At 42.5% G+C, this 27878-nt stretch overlaps 1 protein-coding gene across 2 annotated transcripts in view; it reads right to left on the minus strand.

Annotated features, from left to right (window-relative positions):
- BMPR1B (bone morphogenetic protein receptor type 1B) overlaps nucleotides 1-27577 on the minus strand; it is a 214307-nt gene extending 186730 nt beyond the window's left edge. The window contains exon 1 of one of the 2 annotated variants that reach the window (XM_053404034.1): nucleotides 27222-27577. The gene's annotated coding sequence lies outside the window, so the exon portion shown is untranslated. The remainder of the gene's footprint in view (nucleotides 1-27221) is intronic. The other variant, XM_053404037.1, reaches the window with a different exon arrangement.
- Between the last annotated feature and the right edge of the window lie 301 nt (nucleotides 27578-27878).

Below are 27878 nucleotides of genomic sequence, written 5' to 3' on the forward strand. Positions count from 1 at the left end.
TTCTGGCTTGACTCTATGCCTTGACTCCATAGTACAACACTGTGGCCAATTCCTAACACCCCTCTGCCTCCATCTTGCCAGTAAGAAGTTCTTATACTTAGTTTACAAATTCACGGTTGTTTGAGAGATGTGGGGTTTTTTTTGGGGGGGGGATTGGACACTCTCCCACTCTACTTTTCCGAACACAGGAGAGCGGCAAATAACTTCTCTTTGGAAGCAAGTGTGGCAGTGGCTGATATAGGTCCCATTTTGCCATTTATATGGGTGGGAAGAGGGCTAGCCAGCACCAATTTGTGGTCCTGTCTCTTTTCTTTGCTCCTTTAGATGTGGCAACTGTTTTGAAATATATGCCAAGTCCACACAGCACTTTCTCAAAATTCCAGATGTTCCCACCGACCTAAGTAAGTTGGTGACCCCTGCAAAAAGACTTGACATTACAAATATTTTGCTGCAGGAAATGATAATCATTTTGATCTGAAATCTAGTGGATGTGATTCAAAATTTACACAAACAATGTTATTGTTTACCATACTAAGATCCAATGGTGGTGGTGGGGAGGGAAACGTGGTGGCCCTAAAACACACCTCGAAAGTCCTTGAGATTTTCAGAGCTAACTAAGGCACTCGTTCCAAGTCATTAAGTAGTGGCCAGGTCACTGACCAAAAATCGTTCACTGTGATCAAAAGAGAGAAGTTATCCAGAAACGTGAAGTACATTTCAAACCTAAGGCTATGAACAAACACAATAGGATAATTTGGCTGAAGAATGCCATGTCAAATCAACTTTCCCCCAATGCTTCTGCAAGTGGGAAAGGCTTACAAAGAATATCCAGGCCATGTTTACTCCATACAGAGTTCCTCTCTCCATAAGGCCAAAGTCCTTCAGCACTTCTCTCCCTGTGCACTAATTGTGCTTTAAATGATTTAGTACATCTATTCATTCTGCCAAAGTTACAGTATTCACACCAAGTAACTTCCCTAATGCAAGGCTCACTGCTCTTGATCTCTTGCCCCAGCATGCCTTGAATTTGGAAATTAACTTTGCTTTTGCCTTTAACCCTCACGTCTGTCTGAACATGGCACCTCACCTGCAGATCCCTTCAACTATGACCTTTGCTAGCCTTTGGGCACACTGCTCGTCACCTTCCTTGAAAATATTCTCTTTCTGAAACTTGGATCTTCCGCTTGTTTGGACTTGCTATGCCTCCAGATCTGCTCTGGCGACTCTTGCCTGCCCTGGCTCAGTGCATGGGCATGATAGCCACTGCAGTTTAACTTGACATAACATAACTGAATTATCACGCTGTTAGCTGGACACTAATCTGCAATGGCAGAAATGACCTTCCACTGCATACTTCACTGTGGAGATATCTGGCTACCCCCCCCCCAAGGGTCACTTCCAAAATCGCATTTCTGTTATGTGTTGTTCTTAAAACATATGAAGAGAAGGAACCAGAACACAGAAGCAATTTAGTAACATGTAAATGGCAAGTCAAGCAACTAGAGATCACAAGGCAAAATCTGCCCACCCACCCGCATGGTGTAAACACTGTACATTGGTGGCCAATCAGCAGTGTGATGAGGGAGCAGTGGTGGTGTGAATGGGTATTGCTGGCAATACATTTGGGGCATCAGGATTAGAACCTGACTTTCTCTTTCTCTATTGCCTACTCAATGAGACACTCATGTAAATCTAATGGTTAAGCAGAAGTTTAAATGCTATTACAATCTATCACACTCTCCTTTGACCTTCTGGCCATTTTCTTAGCCACAGTTTAGAGAAACAGCCCCCAACACATGGGCTTCAGTGGTGATCTGAAGTTGGGAAGTTTCCATGTTGCACGAGAGGGTGAAAAGTCAAGCCTGTTAATACTGAAGTGAATGCATGCAGTAAACCTGTGGAAACACTTCTGTTTCAGCTCTGAGCCACACTTTATAAACTTTTTCATCATGATTAAATCTGGGCAGTTTATTAGAATTAGTGCTACAATAGCATGAGAGGCAATTAGAAGGTTTCTCCAATTCTATTTCGCCACCAAGAGATCCATTAAAACGGTTATGTGCTCACACATTTTTCCACCTATCGTAATGAACTGAGCAGAGCTTCTGGTCAGCATATCTTGGCACACTTAGTTTTAAAGGGTTGCGCTGGTAGAGCAGGGCAGCAACTAACTTTGCCAACCACATGCTTAAAACTGTGTGGTATGGAAACAAGCCTCCTTGTTGACTCCAATTAATATTGTGTGTGGTCTCAAAATGGCAGATATCACCTTCAGAAAACTCAGAAGGAACTGCTAAGAAAGTTGGGACAGTCAGTTCCACAGAACTCTAGACTGCAAAGGGGGAGGGCAAACAGGTGGCCATGAGTGCCTGTATTTTATTTTCCAGAGCAGCCACTTGGGTGGTCCTCTCGAACAGCTTATACATGGGATCATATCTATCTCAGCCACACTTAGAAACAGATGTGCTCTAGTTCTCAGGTCCAGGAAATCAAAAGAGTGCCAGCCGTTTCTGCCACTGAAGGCAAGCCATAATGTCTAATTGTAGGATGCATGATGGACTATGGGGACACACTAAAAGGTATTCAGTGATGAAGCACTGTGGACTACATTTAAGAACAGAAGAAGAGCCCTGCTAGATCCGGACAAAGACCCTGCTAGTCCAGCATTCTCTTCTCAGTGGCCAGCAAGATGCCTATGGGAAGTTTGCAAGCAGGACCTGAGTGCACCTGTAGCAGCAAACTGGACACCTTCAACTGCACCAGCTGCAACATGTCTGCAGGACAGAGTCTCAAACAAAGGTGCTTTCTCCCAAATCCACATTCCCAGGACTAAAACCTGTACCCTATATTCTGCCATATGGAGATACTTTACTAGCGCCCGCCCGCCCCCCGAGAACCAGGGGAGTTGTGGTGGGATAACGAGTATTCAGAGGGAAAAGAAAGAGCAGATTGGAAGGAGGAGGTGTCAGAAGCAGAGGAGCTAACAGGGTTTAGTGAGCAGGAAGAGGCTGTGGCAGAGAATCAGAAGTGGAGGCTGGAGAGGAGGGGGGCCCAAGAGGCAGAGCTGAGAAAGGCTGCTGAAGAATCCAGGGAGTCTACCCCTCCTGCTGTGACCAGCTCCCCTCCCCATTGGTCTCCTAGAACACACAGAGAAATGAAAAGAGAAGAGCAGAAATTGGTTGTGCGCAGATGCAGTATGTGACTGCTTGGCAAAGACTGTGGAGAGGAGGAGCCATTGAGAGTGGTGGGAAGGCAGGGACTTTCAATCCTTGCAACTGTTTCATTGGGGCAAGACCTACTGGGAAGAGTTACTGGGATCACTAGACCTGGGCTGTTTTGGTTTCTTTGAATAAAGCGTTAACTGTACTGGCACCATGGTTTTTTGTTTACTGCTGACCTACACTTAACTCCGGCTCCTGACACCAGTGGTCAGAAATGGTGGGAGCCATTTACATTTACATCTCTATCCCTGATGTAAAGGAAGCCCACTCATACTGATGCACAACATCATCATGTCAAATTATCTCCCTTCTCCACTATAAATATACAATAATACTTAAATGCCAATATAATATTACCACTTTTGAAATTTCAATACATCTTTAGGCCAATAATGTGTAATGGGAGATGAAAATTCACAGCACGACAACTCCACAACACAGGTAAATGCTACAACACATTGTGGATGGAGACAAGACACAAGAATGCCATGTTTAGGGAAGCTTTTAATGCTTAACAGACCACTGTATTTTAATATTTTGTTGGAAGCTGCCCAATGGGGCTGGGGAAACCCAGCCAGATGGGCGGGGTATAAATTAATAAATTAATAATAATAATAATAATAATAATATTTGCAGTAACAGCAAATCCATTTATTATTATTATTAAAATTTATATCCTGCCTTTGTGCCTAAGGGTGCAGGATGGGTTACAACATCAAATGGCAATAACAAGAAATTAAATAATTAGTCAAACTAAATCACTAAAACCTCTACAACCAGCAAGTACAACAGTCTCACTCACAGTATTTCCTATCGCTTAAAAACAGCATAGTTAACAGCTACAACAAATACTTGCAAGTTTTGGCAAAATTAAAAAGTCCCTAACTGTGGCCAGAACTCACTCTGCCTGCCTGACTGCAAGGGGGAGCTTGTTTCAGAACCAGGGTTTAGCTGGAGCATCTAGTAGTGCCTCCCTTATACTGTTATCATGAGGAAGTTGAAAACATACAAACAGAATTTTATTTGTATGCCGCCTTTCCACAGTTCAAACCATGCTCAAAGCGGCTTGCAACATGAAAAAAATACATAACCGCAACATAAGAAAAGTAATAATACACACAACCCAACTGAACAATTTCCACATAAATCACAACAGTATCTAAAAGAAAGGTTCCAAAAAAACAACAACCCAACAGCAAGAAACAAAAACCCCAAAGCAACACCCTAGCCCCAAAGTCAACAACAACAACAAAACCCCCAAAGTAGCAGCATACTGCAGGGAAGAACATGGATCAGCCACATACTAGCAGACCAAAGTTAATGTTGAAGAAAGCTGACCTTTTTGAAAAAGGAGAACGCCAGCACAAATCCTGAAGTTTGGCAAAATGGGGCCAGAGCAATGAGAAAGTCAGGTTACACTGGCAACAGCTGTGGATAGTTTGGAAAAGGGAGAAACAACATCCTTCAGAGATTACATCGGTTCTCAAAGCTTCAAGTTTCATACCACCTTATTAAAGAAAATGCCAAAAAGTAACAAATTAAATTCTGCTAACACAAAAAAGGGAAAAAAGTATGTCCGTTTGCTGGCCAAATTACTATTCAACCCAACAGTACTTAATTTCTGGGAAACATACATGACTTTTATTGTCAATTGGCTCCTGCTTTTAATGACTTCTTAAACATTAATAGGCCAATGGATTGAAAAGACTGTAGGCTTTTTTTCCAGAATGTTCTCTAGAACAGTTCCAAAATTTCTGAGGAAATAATAATCATTCACACATTTAAATTAAATAGATCGACCCTTCATTTGACTCCTTCCTGAGAATTTTTGTATGGGTAAACTTAATAATCAAGAAGAACAAACTGCTTCATAGCAGGTGTATAAGATGTAAGAAATACATAAGAACACATGATTCTGAAATGTTCAAGATATCCTAGTGACATGGCTTGCTTTGCACGTTATTGTAGCCAATATAAATTTATAGTAGTTACATTCCTTGGCCAAAATCTTAAAAATGTCAAACATAGGATTAGGTGTCTATGTTAAATAAAATCCAGCAAATTCTTTGCTTGACCTCCTCAATTTTATATCCCCAGCTTGTGGACATAAAATTCCCATTACTGGATTTTCTTCATATCTGATATACTGAACTTACAAAACAAAAATGTGCCCCAACAATATTTAATTAAGTTTTCAGTGTTTGACATCTGGTGTGGATGGAAAACGATACCATATAGAACATCTATTTAAATGTCTGTAACTTTGAGGAATCTGATCTTAAATAGACAGAGCAATCTTAAGATAACAATTTAATAATTAGAAAAAATATTGTAATTATTATTTCATCTGTGAATCGTTTCCCGTGAGACATCCTTCAGCAATTTGCAATAAAATAACATATATTAAAAACTGCATAAATTAAAATATTAAATAACAACTATAAATTTAAAAGTGGTACAAAACAACAACTGCAAATACATAAAACCAATTGAAATGCAAGAGAGATATCAACTGGGATAGAGATTTTAGAAGCCTTGTGTTATTGGCCCCATGACACCAGCCAGGAACAGGGTGGGAATGGCCGGGTGGGAATGGTGGGATCTATGAAAGGAGGAAGATTCCAATGTGTGGGCGGTGGTGTTGGGAACATTCAGTTAGTGATAGAGAAGAGGGTCCTGCTCGGCTGTTATCAGGTGTCTCTGTAATGGAGGAAAAGTTAGCTGGGCCAGTTCCTGTTCTGTTTCCTGAGAACGAAAATCCCAGGATAGCCAAAAAGGCACCTGGCTAAACAGTGGAGCTGGGTGAGTTGAAGGCAGAGAGAGAAAGAGAGTTGGAATGGTTGGACTCAGGTCTCATTGCTAAGGCTACATCACCATCTGGGCTCAGGCAGTAGCTGCAGCCGCAGCCCCACCCCATAGGAGAGCTCTCACTTCAAGCAGTCTCCTCACTTGATGAGAACCATGCAAATCACTGTTCCTACCCCACTCTTTAAAGCATGACAGTTGGTTGAAAGAGGAACATTGACTTCTGCAAGCGCCAAAATGCCAGTAAAGAAGACAATTCTCTGATATGCAATGCGAGGGAGTCCAAAAAGAGTAGATGCTGCTACACCAAAGGTCTGATCCCTACATAGCTTAAATCCAAGCTATCTGAAAGATTATATACCCTCATATGAACCCGCTCAGGTTTTGGGATCTTCAGGGGAGTCCCTTCTCTCAGTCCCACCACCCTCATAGGCATGTTTAAGTGGGGACGTGGAAGAGGACATTCTTGGTGGCTGCTTTCAGAATCTGGAACTCCTTTGCTGGTGCCGTGCTGTTTTTATTTTTATTGCAATTATTTGTCCGTTTTAACAGATTTTATATATGTATATAGTTTTAATTCTATTGATGTTTCATTGTTTTTTTCTATGTTTCTAGCAATTCTTGTTTTTATCTGTAAGCCAACCTTAAGCCTTGTCAGGTAAAAAGGGCAGAGTTTAATTAAAATACATGAATAAATGGTCCATTAAAAAGAGCATGCATCCCTTTTACAGAAACTGAACATGAGATCTAAAGTTTTATTTTAGTCCAAGCAATTTATTCTCTTGTTTAGAATCTGTATATAAAAAACCCCCAAACATTTAAAACAGAATCTGGAAACTGCACTGAAAAGTTTTAGTAGAGGAGACAACAAGAGTCATTGGCTCTGGTCAAGAAGAACAACAACCTCTAAGTTAACTAACCATTGTTTAATCTTAGAGCTTATTTCTCCATAACAAATTCAGTTTTAAAAGGACATGCCCTTTGATTTCTTCTCAAATTAGTCACTACTGGTCTATAGACAGGATCAGCCCAGTGTATTTCTTGAAAATTGAATGGGCGTGTATCTTTTTCTCTTTCCTCAAACGCTCCTATTTATAACCTGCAAACGCTGTCGGGAATGTCAGTAAGGCCAAGCCAAAATATTTGGTACTTCCAAAAACCTAACATGTGCTCATAATTTAACAAAGTGGCCCACCTTAATTTGAAGAATATCATTTTGACACTGCTTGTCAGCCTGAATTACTTTGTCCCTTCCAATTTATTTCCAAGTCTTAAAATACAGTTTTTTTTGGGGGGGGGAGAGAAATGTAAAAAGTTGTCTTCCCCCCACCCCTCAAGTTCTTATTCCAAAGGAATCTATGAAGGTTTTTTTTTGTAGTTTTCTGAACACTGACAAAAACACTCTGCCTAATAAATTGACCTTGAACAGATTCAAAATGAAGCTTTCCCAAGTCTCCTGGGTGGACTTTTAGTACCTCAGTGCCAAATATTATTTTAGTTATTTCTCTTATATCCTGTTCTTCCTCCAACGAGGTCAGAGCAGCTTACTAAGTTGGTAACTGCACAATCAGGAGAACAGTAAACAGAAAGTAGTTATTAAATATACTGGGGTAGAGCTAGGTTTTAGTCTGTGTCTTAAAGCAGAATGCAACAGAGAAAGCCGATGGGGGAGGCTAAAACGAAAGATGTCAGGTAGTCTTCAAATAACATTTCTTTCTCATAGTCTGAAGAGTCCCACAACTAAGAGTCCCATTAACAATTATGTTAATGACTAATGGATCTAGGTTACTGCATTTTTTGTACAGTAGTACAACAGCTCTCCATTCCATACTGCTAAAAAACTTTTGAAGTGTATACAGTACAAAGGTTGAAAAGCATTTTGGTTGACATGGCATGCTTTCAAACTATAATGCCATCAATCCCAGCAAGCATATGCAAATCCATGAGTGTGCCTAAAATTATGGTTTGGGTCCTGGATACTTAGACAGAGCATCTGTACAACAGCTGTTCACCACAGCAAGTCAGATGATACAACATACAAGAATAAGTGCACTGAGACTTCCAGGATTCTACTGCATGCAATTCTTCTGCAGGTTATCAATACTAACATGGCAGTTGCTGAACTTGAGTTGGTAAGGAATGTGGCCTGCATTTTTCTAAAACTGCATTCATAAAGCGGTTATTCTCATTTTTAGAAACAAAACAACACGCAGAACTCAAGTTGGAGGTTCCTGGAAAAAAGGGCACCACAAAAATAATCACATTGTTCACTACAGAATAAATACAATTGTGTCTCTTGACTTATGTGTAACATACAATATTGAGTCCTGAAGTTAACTTTAAAACAGGCCACCAATGCTGAGCTAACTGAAATGGAGGGAAGTAAGAGACAAGGAAAAGAAAATCCCATTTTTGTTTTCCTTAAGAAACTGCAGCCAAAAATCACAGCCATTTAAATTTATGCATCTTTCTCCTGTACGTATTGCTTCAGTAATTTAAAAACTGTTTAAATAGAAATTAAGACCTTTCAAGCACAAAAGTGGCTAATATGCATTTTGCTCAGACAGATTAGTGTGGTGGTCTACCACAAATCAGGGCCTCATTGATTTACAGAATTCTCTCCTAAAGGCTGTGCTCTTTCTTTGAAAGGAAATACTGCTGCAAACAGACGGTGGTCAAACACAGGAATGATAATATTATACACCATTATAATATCAGAGAAGGCAAAATATTTCCATTAGAGATAAACTCATCTGCAATTCAGTTAACATTTACAATTTTAATATTCTAAAACTATTTTGTATACCATCTCTTCTGTCTTTGCTCTCCAATTCTGATATAGCTCTGCTTTTTGTCATTTGGGGTATTAGAACAATTTCAGCAAGGTTGCAATAAATCTTGCTTATCAACTTTCAGAATCGTTCTTGGCATTAATATTAGTTATAAGATACTTTAATACAACTACCAATTCTTTGATTCTCAAACAGACTACAGCCCTGTACATGTATATCTTATTAGCTGCAGCCATGCATTTTTTTAAAAAAACACATAAATGGATACTTACTACAGAATAAAGCAGATTTCTGGGAGAAAGCTACAGAAAGAAAGCTACAGATATATACTTTAATCCTCAAACTATTAAGACAAAACCCAATGAAAATCTCTCTCACTGGTGCCAATGAGAGCTGTTTTTCTCCCCTGAGGCTAATTGTCACACCCATGAATGGCAATTTTTGTTGTTAGTGGGGAGAGAGAGATTTAGGCACCTCTCCTAATGTGCTATGGTCCTGTTGCAAAATCATGGGAAGGGGCTACTTGGTATTTGTTTATCTTTTTTTTTTAAGCCTGACTCATGTTAAAAGAAATATCTGGTTTGGTTCTGAAATGTGCTTCTGTTCAGCAACAATCTAGGGCCCCAGAGATATACGTTGCCACAGAGCACCTGACTTCACCCTGCAGAAGTCCATGCTTTGAGAACTAACTTGTGACGTAACAATGCAAACAGGAACATGCACACAATAGAGACTGTGATACTATTTATTCATTTGGAAAGACAGAAATAGACAGCTCCAAGGGTGGGGGGAGGATGACCACCCAGAAGGCTGAAGGCAGTCACCACAGCATTCCCTTTCTTCCTATTTTTAAAAACATTTTATAGTCAGGGTGGCAAGCCAGATACATACATGGTTACAGATGACCGTTTTATTATTTTTACTTAAAATATATATTACTCTTTTCTACAAGTATGCTGCAATCAAGACCCCTTTTGCCCTAGACTAGGAGTGGGGCTGGACTGGGCTGAGCTGTTCCTCCACCCAGTCCTGCCAACTTCTGCCTGCAGACTGATGCCAGCACGAACTCCCCATTTCCACTCACAGGATCCCCACTGCTATCACGTAACAGCACTGAGCCCAACAGGAACCCAAATCAGCTCTGAGCTGGCACAGCTGTTAGATTCCTCCGGCCCTACCTTCCAACCTGGTTGGCACAAGAAGCAGACTTGCAGATCCAACAATGGCTGCACCACTCAGAGCCCACCAGGCACTGAAAACTGCAGTGCTAACCCCACTCACCTGGGAGTATGCACCATGGAACTTGCTTCTGAGAAGACGTTGTTTGAAAAAAAGAAAATTCCAGTTTAGAAACAGGTGCGTAAAGCGGGGGCGAGGAGGGGGATGTTGCATGCTTCAAAACTGAACACAAGCCCACCCCATGCATAAGACAGTTTAGTCCAGGATCAAACGTTGCCTAGCTGCTGCACCAGTAGACATATGAGTTGTGTTAATGGACTGATATACCTTCTGAATAAACTGGAATGTTAATTCTGCAACCGTATGTTCACTTACTTGGTGTTTACTTTGAGTAGGCATGCACAGGATGCAGTGGTAAGTGTACCAACAGAATGACTTTGAATCAACCTGAACCATGATCTCTGTAGCATTCATTATGCAAGAACTATTGTGCTCCTCTTGCAACAGAATTAACTTCATGAGGAGAACATATGTTTAATTTATCAGCTCTATTCAGATACTTTATTTTATATTTATCTCAGGAAGTGAATTGGTGTGTGAGTAACAGAAGCATTGTGTTAGGCTTGAAAAACCCATTTTGAAAAAGATAAATAGTACCTGCAAATATATTATTTTTAGCTTCTTGGGGAAGAAGAGAGACCCATACACGGCAATGAATAAGTACAAAACATTTGGGGGAGATGTGCTTTAAATGTATGGTGTAGACAAGATCAGGATACATAGCACATGGTTGGGCAAATTTACTCAAGCTCTGCCAAAATGTAAGGTCCAACAAATTCCTCCATTTCTGACAATTTCATTTCCCAGAAGGTGGAAGAAACAATAAGGGGGTCATCTCTCTTGAACCTGGTCCTCAACAACAGGGAGGAACTGATCAGTGGAGGACTTTGTGCTCTCAAATTTCAGTGGTGCCCTCCATGACGCTAAAATTTGGCACCCTCCTGGCATTGTTGTGGTGCCCCCTGCAACAAAGCGCCCAGGGCCACCGCACTAGTTGTGCTAACCTAAAACCACCTCTGCACTGATTGATGAAGTGAAACTAACCTTGGAAGGAAGTGATCATGTCCTCTTGAGTTCATTATACACAGGCAAGGAAAGCTAAGTGAAGTTGGACATGTACTCTGGACTTTAAGAAGACTGATTTCAAAAAGCTTGAGGAACTACTGTGTGGAGTCCCGTGGCCAGAAATACTCAAAGAGAAGGGAGTCCAAGATAGATGGAAATTTTGTAAATGTGAGATATTGATGGTAAAAATGCAGACAATTCAAACAAGAAAGAAAAGTGGGAGGCACCTAAAGAAACTGGTGTGGCTGCATAAGGAGCTAAGGAAGGATGTTGACAAGCTGGATCATATGCAAAGGAGGACGACCAAGATTATCAAGGGTCTAGAAGCCAAGCTTTATGAGGAATGGTTGAAGGAGCTGGGTATGTTGAGCCTGGAAAAGAGGGGACTCAGAGGAGATATGATTGCCATCTTCAAATATTTGAAGGGCTGTCACATGCAAGATGGAACAAGCTTGTTTTCACCTGCTTTGGAGGGTAGGACTTGAACCAATGGCTTTCAAGTTAAATGAGATTCTGAATAAACATCAGGAAAAACTTCTGAGCTGTTTGACAGTGGAACAGTCTCCTGCAGGAGGTAGTGGACTCTCCTTTCTTGGAGGTGTTTTAGCAGAGGTTGGATGGCCATCTGTCATGGATGCTTTAGCTGAGATTCCTGCATAGCAGGAGGTTGAACTAGAAGACGCTTGGGGTCGCTTCCAATTCTAAGAGTCTACGACTGGGGATATTTACAGTACTATTTCTTTACTGAATACCAGGGTAAGGGAGTCCTGTTTGATATATATATATTCCCTGCAGCCAAGTAAAACATTTTGGAGTCTTCCATTCGGTCAAGGGAGAAAATTCTATTTGGATCAAAGAGAAGGTTCACTGCTTAGGTACATGGGCTAAAAAATAGTTTCCACATTGCATAAACGGTAATGCTAAGTAATAGAAACAAAGACACATATATTCAACTCCGCTGTTGAACATATACACTTGAAGAACTGGATATTGGAGAGGGAAAGCAATTTAGTGTTATAACTCTATTTTTGCAAGTACTTCTACCCTTGAAATGTGCCAGCTTAAATATAGGTGATATCAGTTCATACAAAAAGGCTATACAACTGAGGTGGGGAACCTTTTTTTTTCCTGTTGAGGGCTGCATGGATCAGGCATAAGGCCCACCTAGTCCAGCTTCCTGCTTTCACATTCCTGTTTCTCATTGGAAGCCCCCAGACACCTACCCACACACACAAAAAAGAGAGAGAGGCTGTGACAGAAGTACTGTAAAATGCCCACACATTTTATTTTATATATTCGAAGGCTCTGCAAGCAGGTAACAACAATTTAGATTGTGTGGGATTCTATAAATCTGAGGCATAAGATCATATACCTACACCTCAAATTTTGGGGGTGAGCTTCCATGGCTTAGGACCTCCCTGCCCATTAACTCAGATCCCCACTCTGAAGCCTTGTGGCACTGACAAGAAGGCTTGAGGAAGCACACCTTCATCAAGCAGAAAGCTCTTTACCCCTGTTTTTATCCAGCCCTGCATGACATTAACCAAGAGCGAAATGAAGGCCCCAGTGCCCCATCCCGCCAAAGTCTGTGCAGCGCAGATGGAGGGGGGAACCTAAGGAACAAAAATTCCTACAAGGTTCCAAATGAAACTGGTAACCCATAAAACCCACATTGCCCTGACAGTGGGCAAATAAGGACAAGCCAACACGTGAAGTGGGCAGCAAAGCAATGTCCTCCCAGGCCAAAATAAGGCTTCGGAGCCATCCCTGAACTTGTGCCCGGTGCAAAAGGTGCAGAGCCTCAGTCTCGAGCCTTGCCAAAGCAAAGTGTCAGTGGAGGCAATGGGAGACATCAACATCCAGCAAAGGAACTAGCAACTCTTGTGACTGCACAAGCCATGGAGGCCACGCAGTGCAAGGGGATGGGAACTAGAATGGTTTCATTCTGGTTGGGCCAGGCTCAATAACATGCATTGAAGAAATTGGGGTGGTTTTAGGTCCACCTGAAGAGAACTGCAATGGTGTCCCCAAACTACCACACTTCAAGCACTGACTGTGCAACAGGGAGACCCAAGTAGTGCAGGGGCTGTTTGAAGTAACAAAAGCTGGCAATGGAATACATATTTAAACCAGCAATTATTTGGCTTCAAAGCTGGGCTAAAAAGTGCCAGTGACTCACTAGACTCACAACCAATTCAGTGAAATTACTGAAGATCTGCATATAGCACTCAGCGTCCTTTGCAGCCACTGGTATGCAGATGATGTGAGCGCACGCGCACACACACGCCAATTAATTTGGGTGATGCTGGAAACCACATCAGAAATCTTCTCTCCTGGCTCTGGAAAAGGATGCTGGCCTTACTAATAAATCAGTTCCCTGGCTGCCGGCGCCTCTCCTCTTGTCAGCACCACAGGCCACCAGCTGCCTCACTCACATTCCTTCTATACCACTACGTCTCTCACTGGTGGGCAAATGGCACTAGAAAGTGCCCACTTAGCCAGAGCAGAGGCAACTAAATCTGTCAAGAAAAAATGCTTAAGTAAAAGCATACGTGAACAGTGAGGTGGGCAAATGAAAGACTTAAGCAACAGAGATGCCAGCTTGGGATACAAGAGGGTAATAGTCATATGATGGTGCTAATAGCAGTCAAATACTTGGTGACTCCCATTCAATTGTCCACGGGTAACCTTGAGGCTGTCAACAAGAATCCCACGCACACTCTGAATTTATGGTCTGGCATTTCCATGTGAGGCCAAAATGAGCAGTACAATTATGGCAGTCCTTTTTCATACTGCTACTAATCCAATCTATCTGCGGGTCCCATTGGTTCACAAAGTGGCCCTGTGTGATTCTCTACCAAGACAGCTCTGCTGTCATGGACTGGCTGGATGCAAAGGAATGGTGCAAGTTTTCAATGGTTAAGTTTTTTAAATCATCTATGAGTGATCGGAGAAATATAAGAAATGTAAGCTGCCGTGGTTGTGGATACCTTCAAATGATAGCTCAGATTTATGCATATCCATCCATTTAATGGCCTCAGAAAGACAGGCAAGATGGAAGGATAAGTTATCTGAATCAATCCTAAACTATAAAATAAAAAGGGCAGTAGAAATATATATTAAAAAAAAGAAGTTTGCATGTACACAAAACTCATACCAAGAACAAACTTAGTTGGTCTCTAAGGTGCTACTGGACAATTTATTTTATTTTATTTTTATATAAAAGGGCATAATCACTTTACAATGTCACTGTTTCAATGGGAGAAAGACTTAAATCAACGGAATTTTGTTGTGTTTAACTTTGGCTGGATTTTAAACGATAGTTGTTAAATAATAATTATGTTTTTTTAAAAATAGGAGAAGACCAAAAAATTAGGCTTGTCAAACTGGGTGACAGATGGGGGGGGGAACATTCTCAATATAAATAATATGAATCCACTGAAACAACAAATGCTGCACAACCTTTTGTAATAGATTAAAGGAGTTTCTCAAGTGAACTGCTAAAACAACAGCAAGATAAGCAAGACACACCTTCACTAAAGGCAGTCTTAAACCTAGTACTTTTTTGTTAAAAACAAACAAGTTCCCTAACTAGGACACCTGAACAGATTCCACAAAGAAAAGTCACATCATGAGAAAACAAAAGCAGTATCAAGCCCTTTAAAGTTGCAATGAAGATTGAAGTATTGTTTGATGGTACCATTGGCTAGGGATCTAACCATATTGTCAAACAGGTCTCCCAAGACAGAAACTGATTATTGTGCAGAATTTATCAGCCTTTAATCTTCCATTTCCTTTTTTAACTAAAGCAAGGTTTTTATACTCCTAAATGAGCAGGTGTGGTCCAGGAACTACTTGTTTGTTGTTTATTTATTTTGTAAGAATTTCTCTAGCTTGCCCTTCATCATACAATCCCACTGCAGAGTATACTACAATAAAAACACCACAACAGTTCACACACAATCTATAAAGATAAAGCAAAAATGTGACACATAACACCTCCCTACTTTGAAGTAGCAACACTAATACTAATCTCCCACAAATTCCCAGGCAAACAAATGGGTCTCTTCCCGGTTCTGGAATGAAAAAAAATGTCAGTTCCACTCATGCTTCTGGGAAAAGGTGTTCTATAAACAGGGCCCCAATGCAGAGAAAACCCTATCCTTGTCAACACATAATGGACCTCTCCCAGTTGTGGAACAAGGAGAAGGGCCTCCCTCCCAGATCTAAAGACACTGGCAGGTTGAGACAGGGAGTGGCTGCTTCAGACATCTGGATCCTGAGTCATTTGGGGATTTATAGGTCAAGACTAGCACCCTGAAATCAGCCCAGAATCTGCATGCAAGGCAGCCAGTATAAATATAGCTCAGCTGGTTAGAGCGTGGTGCTGATAACACCAAGGTTGCAGGTTTGATCCCTGTTCTGGACAACTGCATATTCCTGCATTGCAAGGGGTTGGACTAGACAACCCTCAGGGTGCCTTCCAACCCTACAATTCTATGATTCCAGCTTGGCTACACATGCAACCTTTAATTGGAAGATGCTGGAATATGGAAAAAAAAAGGGTACACATCACTGTAATAGGCAGATATCAGATAAAAATCTGAAGGTGTCCCCCATACTACTAAGAGTGTCTCTCCAGAGGATTAAAGTAACCAGACAGATGAGGCATTTCCAAAGAAAACCTGGTCCCAAGTTGTTCAGGGCTTGAAATGGCAATAGCACAACCTTAAATTTGGTGCAGTAATGTATTGGCAGTCAGTGCATCTCTTTTAGCACAAACGTTACATGCTGCTGATAGGGCATCCCATTCAACCACCTTGCTGAAGCATTTTACACTAGCTGTGGCTTCCAGGGGTTCATAGAGCGCATTGCAGTACTCCAGTCTAGAGGTTACCAATGCCTGGACTTCCATAAACAAGCTATTCCAATCTAGCAATGGCTATGGCTGCCACACCAACCTAAACTGGGAGAAAGAGCTCCTAAACACTCAAGCCACTTATGCTTCCAGTGGTATTTACTGCAACAATTTATATACTGCATAAGACCATAGTGTCAGAAGCACCCCCAGGGTAAAAGAGGGCACAAAGCTGGGCCCATTAGTGCAAGTACATTTTCCATGTAATCAGGCTGCATCAGCTGAATTTGATTCCACAAAGTTGTAATATTGGACATGTCATCAGGAGCTGTCATCAAGATAATTCTAAAGGTGAACAGCTTTATCCTCAAAGTGTTGTACAAACATGTTACAGTGGGCCTTTGAAGCATCCCGTGGTATGCCCAGTTCCAACCCTTTGTACTACACTGGTATAGTAAGAGTCAGTGAACCTTTTGCTCCACATACCCCAAAGATCAGGTGAGGGGGTGGGAGGTCTTTGCCTCTTACCTTCCAAGAGATCTCTTTGCTACTAACTTCAGAGCAGGAAATGAGTTGGCTATCGTTAGGGGAAGTCAAGAGGTAGGGGTTCTGATTTTCGTTAAATTCCTTTCCTTCTCCCCATAACCACCATTGCTCAGATGGTGGCCTGATCTAAACTTGCCTGCTTAGCTGCAGTACAGTCATACAAATGCCCTTTGCTTTTGGAATATCTGGCATTAGTGAGTCAGGTGAAACAAAACATACTGATCACACCCATACCCACAAATTCACTGATTCAAGCAGAGTCATATTCGATTACAAGACATAGAGTGTGGATTTTTTTAAAAAAAATTCTTCTACAGGAAAACAGAGACTCCTGAGATCGAGAAAATATAATCAGTCAATAAAAGTGCTGGTGCATGTCTCCATACCACTCAGCATCCTTTGCTTAGATACAGCAAAAGTAATTAATTCAAATGTTTAATAGTATCACACATTGCAATCACAAAATGAGAGTTGAAAGGCACCCCGAGGGTCATCTAGTCCAACCTCCTGGGTCCCCACAATATTTTATTCAAGTTGGCACCCCTGTGTGAGCTCAAACCACCAACCTTCTGGTTAACAGCCAGATGCACTGACCCATTGCACCACAGGAGGAAACATACCTTTTGAAGATCCTTATGCCAGGAGCATATGCATTTGAAAGGCAATTGTTCCCAATAAGCTGAACAGCTAACATCTGACATGAGTCAGCCATAGCAAAAGCATGGATGTTCACAGCCTCTCCCATCTTCATGAATGCCATAAAACTAAACAACAATGCGCCTTTGCCATTCAGTCACAAGATCCCTGTCATCCCAATCCTAGATCTGCTTTAGACACAATCTGTCAGCTTGGGTTTTAATCCTTCTTTCAAAGAGGACTCAACTGAGAACAAACTCTTTGCAGTTCCTTAACTTTTCAAAAGGTGCTGACTCCTCACAATTTGTAATGGTTTCACCTTTGAAAATCAGGTCAAAGGATCAGGCAGCATATCAGCAGCAGAGTTAGTGGGGAGAATACAAAATCTTTGCGGGGAAATAAAATTATGAAATCTTGCCTTTGCAAACATTAACAGGAAAAGCTTTCATTCCTCCAGGGGACAGAAACTTGTGCAAGGATACACTGATGCACCTATTGTTCTAAGCAACAGTGCATATGGATTGACAAATAATAGCTGTGATTGATCAGCTGCCTTCCTTGCCAACACTTGGTGCCTGGGAAAGATGAGCGTAGCCTTTTTCTAACATCTAGGACCCATTTGGCACAAATAAGCCATGTCACAAGGCTGCTGTTATTGCTACCTTCCATAAGAAAAAGAAGGAAGACTTTAACCTAGTTAAGTTCAAATCACATTTACAGAACTGGGTGTGTCTGCTAGATTGACACTCATGTCCTCCTATGTCTCCAAATATACAGTACAAGCGCTAGGAAATCACTTCTCTACCATGTCTCCTCTGGTGTTGGAGTGACTCATGTCTTCAAACACATTACTTGGGGCTGGGGAATTGTTGCCGTTGCTGCAGTTTCTTCCATTTTTATTATTGACCTTGTTGCGATTTATGTGGACATTGTTTAGTTTGGTTGTGTATACTTTAATGTATTATTCATTGTTTATTACTAGTTTTGTTATATTGTAGCTATGTATTCTTTTTCTATTGTAAGCTGCCTTGAGCATGGTTTGAGCTGTGGAAAGGTGGCATACAAACAAAATTAAGTATGTATATATGGTATACATTTTCCAGCACTTCCTTTAAGGAGCTTAGAGCTGCTTCAACCACCATCCATATAATGGGAAAACAGCATATCTATTTAATTTAATAAGACATCTGTTGCATCCAAGCCATGCTAAGGTTAAGTATAAATCTCCAAATACAGAGTGTGCTAATGTTAGAAGAAAAACACAAAGCAAGCTTTCTCACTCCTTCCCGCCCAACTTTCAGCACTGTACACTCTAAATGTGTATATCTGACCTGGACCACTGAGAAGGAGGATGATGTAATTTGTAAAAACCACTTTTCAAGCTATTACTACATTTTCCACCTAATACTTCTCCATGAACTCACCCAGACAGTGACTCAATGGTTCAATAGCTCTATTCACAGAAGAAACAGGGCCAATACTTCATGCTTTAAACATCTGAAATTCACAGCAGCAATACAGATAAAAAAATGGCAAGTCCTATTTACCTGAGTCAAGAAATTTCATGTAACTTGATGCTTCTATTTCATGCCACAACAGTCCAGAATATAAGACAACAACCTGCAGTAAAGATTTCAAAAGAAGAACCACTATTGTCTTCTTTTAAAATGACATGCTTCATAGCTGGGCTAAACTGAGGTTGCAAGGAAGGGATCCAGAAAATCCCCACAAATTACCATTTGCTCAGGAGATTCATAGTGGGCTCTCATGCAAGCTTTAACCTGGTTCAACTAATGTTTTCCATGATGTGTCCCCTTATTATTTCATGAGATCCAAATCAGGTCACCTGATACTGCACACATCAAGGAGCTTGTAATGACATTATGGTTAGGCACAAGGGCAAAGCTCAAGTGACTTGTGATGTCACTAGGCTGCTGAGCTAACTGACAAATGAAAGGAGGGTTCCTTGAGCAAAATATTATGCCAGAGAGTAAACTTTCACATTTTAAAGCCCAGTTGATGCGGACCTGTTTGCAACACTTGCAAAGTGAACCTATTTCCACAATGGAAAACTCCACCTGGCATACGCTGTCAGTTAATCCCATTTCGGAAGGGATCGGCTATAAGAGCAGACTTCATAAATTCATCACCAGCGATGAAGCTGCTGACCACTTACACCCTACAGAAAAGTACAGTACTCAGCTACTTGACCACATATAGAATGGAAACTCAAGACATATTATCAGCAACAAAATAACAACATTGCAGATGACCTGGATCCTTCCTTTCTCACTTTTGGTTGGCTTTGTATTAAACTGAAAATAATTGCATGCTTTCCATTCTGATGCTGTGAATTTTTAATTAGAATTTAAAGTTCAATGGGACTTAGGCTGCAATTGAAAACACTATTTCAGAAGAATAACACCCCCTGCTAAACGCAATGGGTTTATTTGTGAGTAAACAGGTTTGGATTGCATGACTACACACAAGTACGCATCAGATCAAAATCCTAGACCATCAGTTTTGGGTAGAAAAGCCATAGAAAATTTGCAAAATGTGAAATTCAGGTCCCAAAAGATTAATCAGCTGAGAATTTCCTCTATTTTCATGCTTCAAAATGTGAACAAGCCAGATGGCATCTGTATTCACAAGCTCAACCTAACATGCACAAATAAGGATGATGATGTCATAGTGTTGTGCATGTGGCTGACAATTGCACTAATCTATTGATGTTTCAGAATTGATACGACTATGGGAAAACCTGTGGCCCTCCAGATGTTGGCATACAGTTCTGACCATTCTCAATGATGGCTGGGGTTGATAGGATGTGTAGATCAAAAACATTTGGAGGGTGACACAGGTTCCTTATCACTTTTTAAATATAATCTGAATATTCAGGCGTGGAGAGAAGGAATCCTTTTCCTTCTTGTGGAATAGGAACAGTAAAAAAAATTTTTTTTTACAAATATTAGCTTTAAGAACAGCTTTTCAATCCCTTTCCTCATGAACGTAATGTAGTGAAGTTCTACCAGACTATAAATATGCTGCATTGTAGAAGTGAATGTGTTTTCCATCTGCTCCTCAACGTGTTTCATTTAAATCAGAATTATTCACTTGTATCAGCTATTTATTTTACCCCTTAACAAAAAACACAGACAGTTCTGATCTTTGTCTAAAATATGTGTTTGTGATACTATGGAAGGATATGCACATTACAGGCAACAACTGTTTTGCATGAGGGTTATGTTCCTGACCCCCATGTGCATTGGGGGAACTCGCTCTGCCCATTACACCCCACCCCAACCACCCCCTTTTCTGGTCACCTCTGGGTTGCTGTGATGCACTTGTGCACGGTTGCACACATATCAGACAAGCATAAAATGGCATAAAGTGGTTCTCCTCTGAGGGTCTTCTGCTGTTCCCTCACTATGAGAAGCAAGGTTACAGGGAACCAGGCAGAGGGCCTTCTCGGTAGCTGGGCCCTCTCTGTGAAACACCCTCCCTTCAGATGTAAAGGAAATAAACAACTATCTGACTTTTAGAAGACATCTGAAGGCAGTCCTGTATCAGGAAGTTTTTAATGTATGGTGTTTTAATATGTTCTGATATATGCTGTGAGTTGCCCGGAGTGGGCAGGGTATAGATTATAGCGGTACCTCGGGTTACAGACACTTCGGGTTACAGACGCTTCGGATTACAGACTCTGCTAACCCAGAAATAGTACCTCGGATGAAGAACTTTGCTTCAGGATGAGAACAGAAATTGTGCTCCTGCAGCACGACGGCAGCAGGAGGCCCCATTAGCTAAAGTGGTGCTTCAGGTTAAGAACAGTTTCAGGTTAATAACGGACCTCCGGAACAAATTAAGTACTTAACCCAAGGTACCACTGTATTGTTATATTATTATTATTATTATTGATAGCAGAACACAGCATTCACTGACCTAATCAAAAGAACTGAGCTTCACTCACAAGTGTTGCTTGCATCCAGTTAGTATTATTGAAAAAGAGATATAAGTAGTAGGAATTGAAGTAATATTTGGTTGCAATTTAGAAGGGAAAAAATGGCCACCAGGTTAAAACACTGCACTGCATCTTCAAATCTATCATTCCTTTTAATTCCAAAGTTCAGGCTGTGAATGTGGTTGTGTATGTAACCAAAATGGCATACCTCCACCCACCACCCCAAAGAAGGAAATATCTGAAGGCTTTGGAGAATGCCAGGGTTTGCTGAATTACAAAAAAACATTTCTGGAAAATCTTAGGGCTGTGGAGAACCAAACAAACCTTCCCAACAAGGTTTGCGCATGCCACACAAATGCTGACTGACCATACCAGGGAGTTGGGACAGGGTTGCAAAGAGGGATGAAATATTAATGGTGAAATGGAATGGCTGGAATCCTGAACCGCAGGACTCCATTCTGCAGCAGTTTGTTGCAGGTAACATATCAACTTCTGAAAGGTCTAAGAACTTAAGAAGGCCCCTCCTGGACCAGGTCAAAGCCCCATCTAGAGCAGCATCCTGTCACCACAGTGGCCAACACAGTGGCTCTTTGTGGACCCCCCAAATAAGCCAAATCAGGATGATTAGGGTCATGATGTCACATTCTAAAGTCAGATTGCACCATTAGCAAGGTGTCTCAAGGAGGTGTCAGGGTCACTGCTAAGCTTCCAAGTCACTCTGTGACTTGTACAAGTTTTTATTTTATTTTCTGATATATTAAACAAGCTAACTGAAGAATTTCCCAGAGCTTAAGAGGAGAGATGATGAAGATGAGAGGGAAAGGGTGGAGAGAGGGTACAATCTTTCATTTTGACATACAGGCCCAGCTTTTAATCACTGTTAATTGTTTTACAAGAGCACTTCAATCTCTGTGATTTGGTGGAGGGATTTTGAAGTAAACAGAGTTGTTCTTCTCATGGGTCATCATTCTCCACCGAGTTTTGTCTGTGAGAAAAGCGTGTAAACAGCAGAATTAAGACTTTTGGGGTGGCTTGCTTCTGTCCTAAGCATTCTTTTTCCTAACAAACAATTAAAAACCATAACTTTCACTGTCTCTTCTCTTCACAGAGCGTAATTTCAATAAGGCGGGTGTGAGAAAAAAGGTATGACTTTTCCAAACTTTGGCAGGTTTCTAACCCAGCACCAATTCTGCCCGCCCCCCTAAAGAAATTGGAGATGGAGATGTGATTTCTATCTTCCCACTCCAAAGTGGTAATGTCTGCCTTTGTAGGAGAACCAAAGCACCTATCTTTCTGAAATGTAGGCTTCCTCTTCTCCAAAGGGTGACCATGCATGCAATTTGCATTCTGTTTCATCAGAAACTAAAAGACTCCCCCCTTTTTTTGCATTTTTAACAAAGTTTTCCTGCACAATATCCCCTGAATGGATCTATCTGAAATTTGGCAGGCTTAATTTGCACAGGAGGGGTCCATCTGCCTGCAAATTTCATCCACTTATGTAAAGAGGAAAAGAGTCATAGCCATTTTTAGTCAATGGTGATGAAACAGATATTCAGATTTGGATGCAAATAATAAATTGAATCAGAGCAGATCTGAAACACAATGGGCTGCTTCCAAATGTTACAGATACAAGGCAAATCTTGTGGCCGTTGCACACCCCTGATTTCTGATATCTAGACATGATCTAGGTGTTCAGGAATGCAGTTCAGCAACCAGAACATCTGGGAGGCTGGGGAAGGTGACTTATTGCAATTGCCCTCCCCAGAATTGCCCCTATTGTTGTCATCCGCCTCCTCTGAAAGAGTGAAAAGGGAGTCAGCTGTTAGTCAGCCAGCCTGGTGAGAAAAATCCCACGCTCTGTGCACCGATTTTATTCAGTGGTGATCTGCCTTATATTATTAAATATTTGTATCTTTGTCTGAAGAAAGACACATACACCTTTGTTTGTCCCAAATGGATTTATTTTTATCAAACAAGCAAAAATCTACTTATTAAATCTTATCACCACCACCGCCACCTTACTGCATGTGTGGGTTTCTTTCCCTCACACACAGTACTGCCTATTACTACACTACAATATTGAGTGCACAGACAGTGTTGTAAGAAGCAAGGCATCACTTTGACATTCATCACCAGCATTGTTACACAGCCACACCCTTATTGTTAGCAATCCATTATTGTGCCTGATCATGAGGCATGCACATGATGTTGGCAGCAAACCATGTGTTGCCCCCAGGGAGCAAGGACTGGGAGCAATGGCAAAGTTGGTAGCAACACTGGCCATTTGGCTTACTCCTCTTGCTCAAATGCACCAACACTGTTGAAGGCAGGAGCAGTGATAACAGGCAGCAGTAGCAGCTTCACCCCAGCCTCAGTGTTCTGAGACTGGCAGCAAGGTACAGATCATAGTCTAGGGTTACTTTGAGTTGGCAGTGGGTACAAGCTATTCTAGGGACATGGGTGGCGATGTGGGTTAAACCAAAGAGCCTAGGAATTGCTGATCAGAAGGTCGGCAGTTCGAATCCCCACGACAGGGTGAGCTCTCATTGCTCGGTCCCTGCTCCTGCCAACCTAGCAGTTCGAAAGCACGTCAAAGTGCAAGTAGATAAATAGGTACCACTCTGGCGGGAAGGTAAATGGTGTTTCCATGCGCTGCTCTGGTTTGCCAGAAGCGGCTTAGTCATGCTGGCCACATGACCCGGAAGCTGTATGCCGGCTCCCTTGGCCAAAAAAGCGAGATGAGCACTGCAACCCCAGAGTCGGTCACGACTGGACCTAATGGTCAGGGGTCCCTTTACCTTTACAAGCTATTCTATCCTCTTGCACTGCAGGAAGCAGCTGAGCAGGCAGAAGACACTACACCAGCAGCAGCCTCATCCTGCACCTGCACCAGGTCCTCTTGCTCCAAGAAGATGCAGAGTCAGGGAAGTCAGGCAAAAGGTTGCAAGACACCAATCTACTCAAGTCAAAACACTTTGCTTGCATCTCTGCATGCAGCACTACCTAGGGGGCATGCATCTAATGCCACTGAATTAGTTACTACAGAGAGAGAGAGACAAAAATCACATAGAGAAGGAAGCAAATCAGTTAGTTCCCCCCTTTACCAAAATCTGTCTATCAACACACACACATGGGGTGGGGGGAGGCAAACAAACTAGGACCCATTTTCCTAAAATTTGGCAGGTTTTATCCACTCTGGACTCTATAGAGGCTCCTACAACAGCAGATTTCACCCACTGCTGTCAAAAGAGGGGAAGTTACAGCTGGTTTTTATTTCCCAGTAGAGGGAAAGGAAATGGAGCTTCATTTTGGTCAGAAAAGGGTACTGAACCCCATCAAATCGGGCAACCTCCAAAGTGATTTGGATTGAGGCAGGCTGTAAAGCTGAAAAATCAGGGTCCAAACTGAATCTCATCTATTTTGCAAAGTCTGTCTTTGCCCAAGTTCACAGTTACTGAGTAGGACCATTGGCACATCTGTCCCAATACTGTCTAATGCTGACTGACATTGGATCTCCAAGGTCTCAGGCAGAGATCTTTCCTTGCTCTGTTAGTTAGAAATGCCAACAATTCAACTTGGAACATTCTGTGTGCAAAACCTGTGATTAAGGAACGAGCTATAGCCCCCTCTTAAATCCCAATAAGCACACCAGATCTTCTCTTAGCCACTTCTTGCCAAGAATGGTTTATTTGTAGCTGTCTACAATGGTTTTCAGACTGCATTCCTTCTCACAGATTCATCTCCATGAAACTATGAATATGGAATCAATTCTTCCTTTGCCTACATGTTCTTCCAGGAAGAGCGGACCTCGTATAATTAATGCTTATTGAAGCCACCAAAATCCACTACCTGTCCTCTGATATAATCGTCCAAAAAAGTCAGATGTCATTGAATCAAGACAGAAAGTATCTATGTATCTTTACAACAGTAAAGTGCAAAAAAATGCAGGTGCAATGAATAGCATATGGATTACTATCCTTGCTGAGGCTTAGTTAACTTGATAAAACTTCCTAGTAACCGGTGGGTCATCTTACCAGCAGGAATGGAAAATTATAGTGGACAGAGGACACCTGTTAGAACAAGGAGTTTGCAGTTGCTGCCAGTACAGTCCTTGGATAAAGGACACTCAGTACCATACTAGGTATTGGACTACTGATCGCGAAGTTGACTTTTAATGAATAGAAACCTTTCTCGTCTTTAAGGTTCAAAATGCCCTCACTCCAAAAGACCACACATGGGGCTAATTTATTTCGTGAGTGAAATGACCAACTACAGGCCAAACGTGCAATGTTGGTTCACATGGCTTTTGTAACGTAGATATAATGCCCCCCCCCCGGTAATTTAGCTGGTGTCAAATTAGAAACAAATGTGGAGTTTTCAGCAGTGGGCTACTTCGTATGTCTCAAAAATACATCTCTCTCCTAACTCCTACCATCAACATGCCTCAGCTGAAGGGTTTCCACCACTAAGCTGAGGAGGTGCGCCTGTCCCCAACATTTCTGCGTTGTCTTGCTCTAGTTTCTTTTTTTAATCCTACAGAGAAATGTGTGGTTGTGTGCAATTAATCACATCGATAGAGCAATCTGCTACAGAACTTCCAGATGGTTTTGCCTGTATCTGCTTCAAACACAATGCCTGCAATCTCCATGGTGACTGTTCCCAATCATTGCGTTGGCCATTGCTACTCCAAACTAAAGAAACAGCAACAGTGACACAAAATCAGTTATCGTGCCAGCATTACTCTCCCCCCAGTGACTGCAAGTTCAACAATGGGAGAGGACTGTTGCTCCCATGTCCTGCTTGGGCATCAGTGTAGCCAGGATTTTTGTTGGGGGAGGGGGGCAGAACCCCAGAGTTGTATTGATTTTGATTGATGGGAGGGCCGCTGCCCATGTGCTTGGTTGGCCATAGTAGGATAGCAAATACATTGTGGGATAGCAGGGGTGACAATTTTAAATTGAGCATTCTTGCACAGCAAACAGTTTAACATTCTTGCACAGCAAACCTGTTTCTCCACCAAATCAAACTTTTTGCAATAAGTAAAGTAACGGGAAAATGTGCTGCAAACTGTGGGCTGACGATTGATTAGTGCAACATTGGATACAGCCCTCTGATACTTTTTTTGGAAAAGGTAATACAATGTTAGCCCTATTCAGAGTAGATATATTGAAATTAATGGACAGGAGTAATTTAAGTCCATTCATTTCAAGGAGTCCACTCCTAGCATAGTTTAGCTGCATACATCCCAGAGTGGGTGCACAATAAATAGCCAATGTTGCAGCCTTTGCACAAACAAAGCAGGATGCGTGCTCAACGGGGCATCTGCAAGCAACCACAGACAATCATTTTTACCTAGGGTAGGCAAACGTTGTCCTAAAGATTGACCTTAGGGCTACAACACCCAGCCTAACTTTTCTGCTTGGTTTGCTTATTTTTCCTCGGTCCCCTCCTGCTTTGTGTTAACATCTCGCCTGACGAAGAGTCCTGCTCAACTTGAAAGCTTGCTACTACTCTGTGACATCTTCGTTGGCCCTAATAAAAGGAGTCTCCAGCTGTGGGTTTTCCTCGGCCGTCTTCTGCTCTTTATCGGACTCCTCTAATATAGCAACCGGCAGAAGGACGAGAAGCGTGAGGTGCTCGACTCGGTCTGCTCGACTCGGTCTCCTGTGTTTAGAAGCCCTGAAAGCTTCCCCGGCAGAATTCCGTGGAAAGTGAGGGGAGGGCCGGGCTCTGCCCAGGAGACCCAGGAAGGAACCGACGCCGCGGACTCGGGCTGAAGGGTTTGGGGGCAGGAATGCATTGCCTCCCTCCCTCCAGCCACCTCTCTTCCCCCCGCGCGTCCAATTCTGCCCAGGCGCTTCCCACCGCCACCCTCAGGAGCCCCCCTGCCTCGCCGGGAGTGAAAAGGCGCCTCAGAGACTACTGGGAGGGGGCGAGAAAACGTGAGGGGTGCGCGGACCGACTCCAAGCAAAACGCGGTGAAACTAGCGCGGCAAAAATTCAAACCCCCCACCTCAGACAGAGTTTTGTCCCTCAACAATACACAGCACCCCCACCCCGGCTCACTCTTTTCCCGCCCGGGCTGCTCCCAAACTCACTTGCAACTCCTGGAAACCCGAAGTCTGCTGGCAGGCTGCGGCGGAGTCACGCCGGGCTTCCCTTCCTGGGCTGGGAGGAGGCGGGAGAGCGGCGTCGCCCGCTTCGCGCCGCCAGAGGCTGCTTCTCCTCCCCGGAGCCGCGGCGGCCTCCCTGCGCGGCGTCTCCGGCGTCCCTTCTCCACGCCGCTGCTCGTCTCCGGGCTGAGGGAGCCGCTGCTCCAGCTGCTCTCGCCTCTATTCTCTCTCAAGGACGGATCTGCTCGGCTTGGTTTCCTTGCCCTCTCCAGCTCCCACTAGTGATTGTAGAGAGCCAAATGCTTTCAAGGGAAGGGATTATATGAGGCAGCTCTTTTCGCCTCGCTCTTCTCGCTTCTCCACCCCCCTCTCCACACGCCGAAGAATGCAGGCGCTGAACCTTCATTCACACGTTATCGCGCATGCTACGTGTTGTGGGTGAGAACGCGCCGCCTGCGCGCGATGCATCACGTGCAGCGAATTTACTGCTTTATTGAAATTTACTTGATGGCTTTTAGAACCCACTTTGGCTTGTATCAGGGATGGGGAATTTGTGTGTCTCCCCAGGTGTGTTTAAGCACCGAATTCCATCAGTTCCAGACAGCAGAGTCAATTATGAGAGATGATGGGTGCTGGAGTCCG

Source organism: Podarcis raffonei, chromosome 9 (genome assembly GCF_027172205.1).
Source record: "Podarcis raffonei isolate rPodRaf1 chromosome 9, rPodRaf1.pri, whole genome shotgun sequence".
Classification (NCBI taxonomy): domain Eukaryota; kingdom Metazoa; phylum Chordata; class Lepidosauria; order Squamata; family Lacertidae; genus Podarcis; species Podarcis raffonei.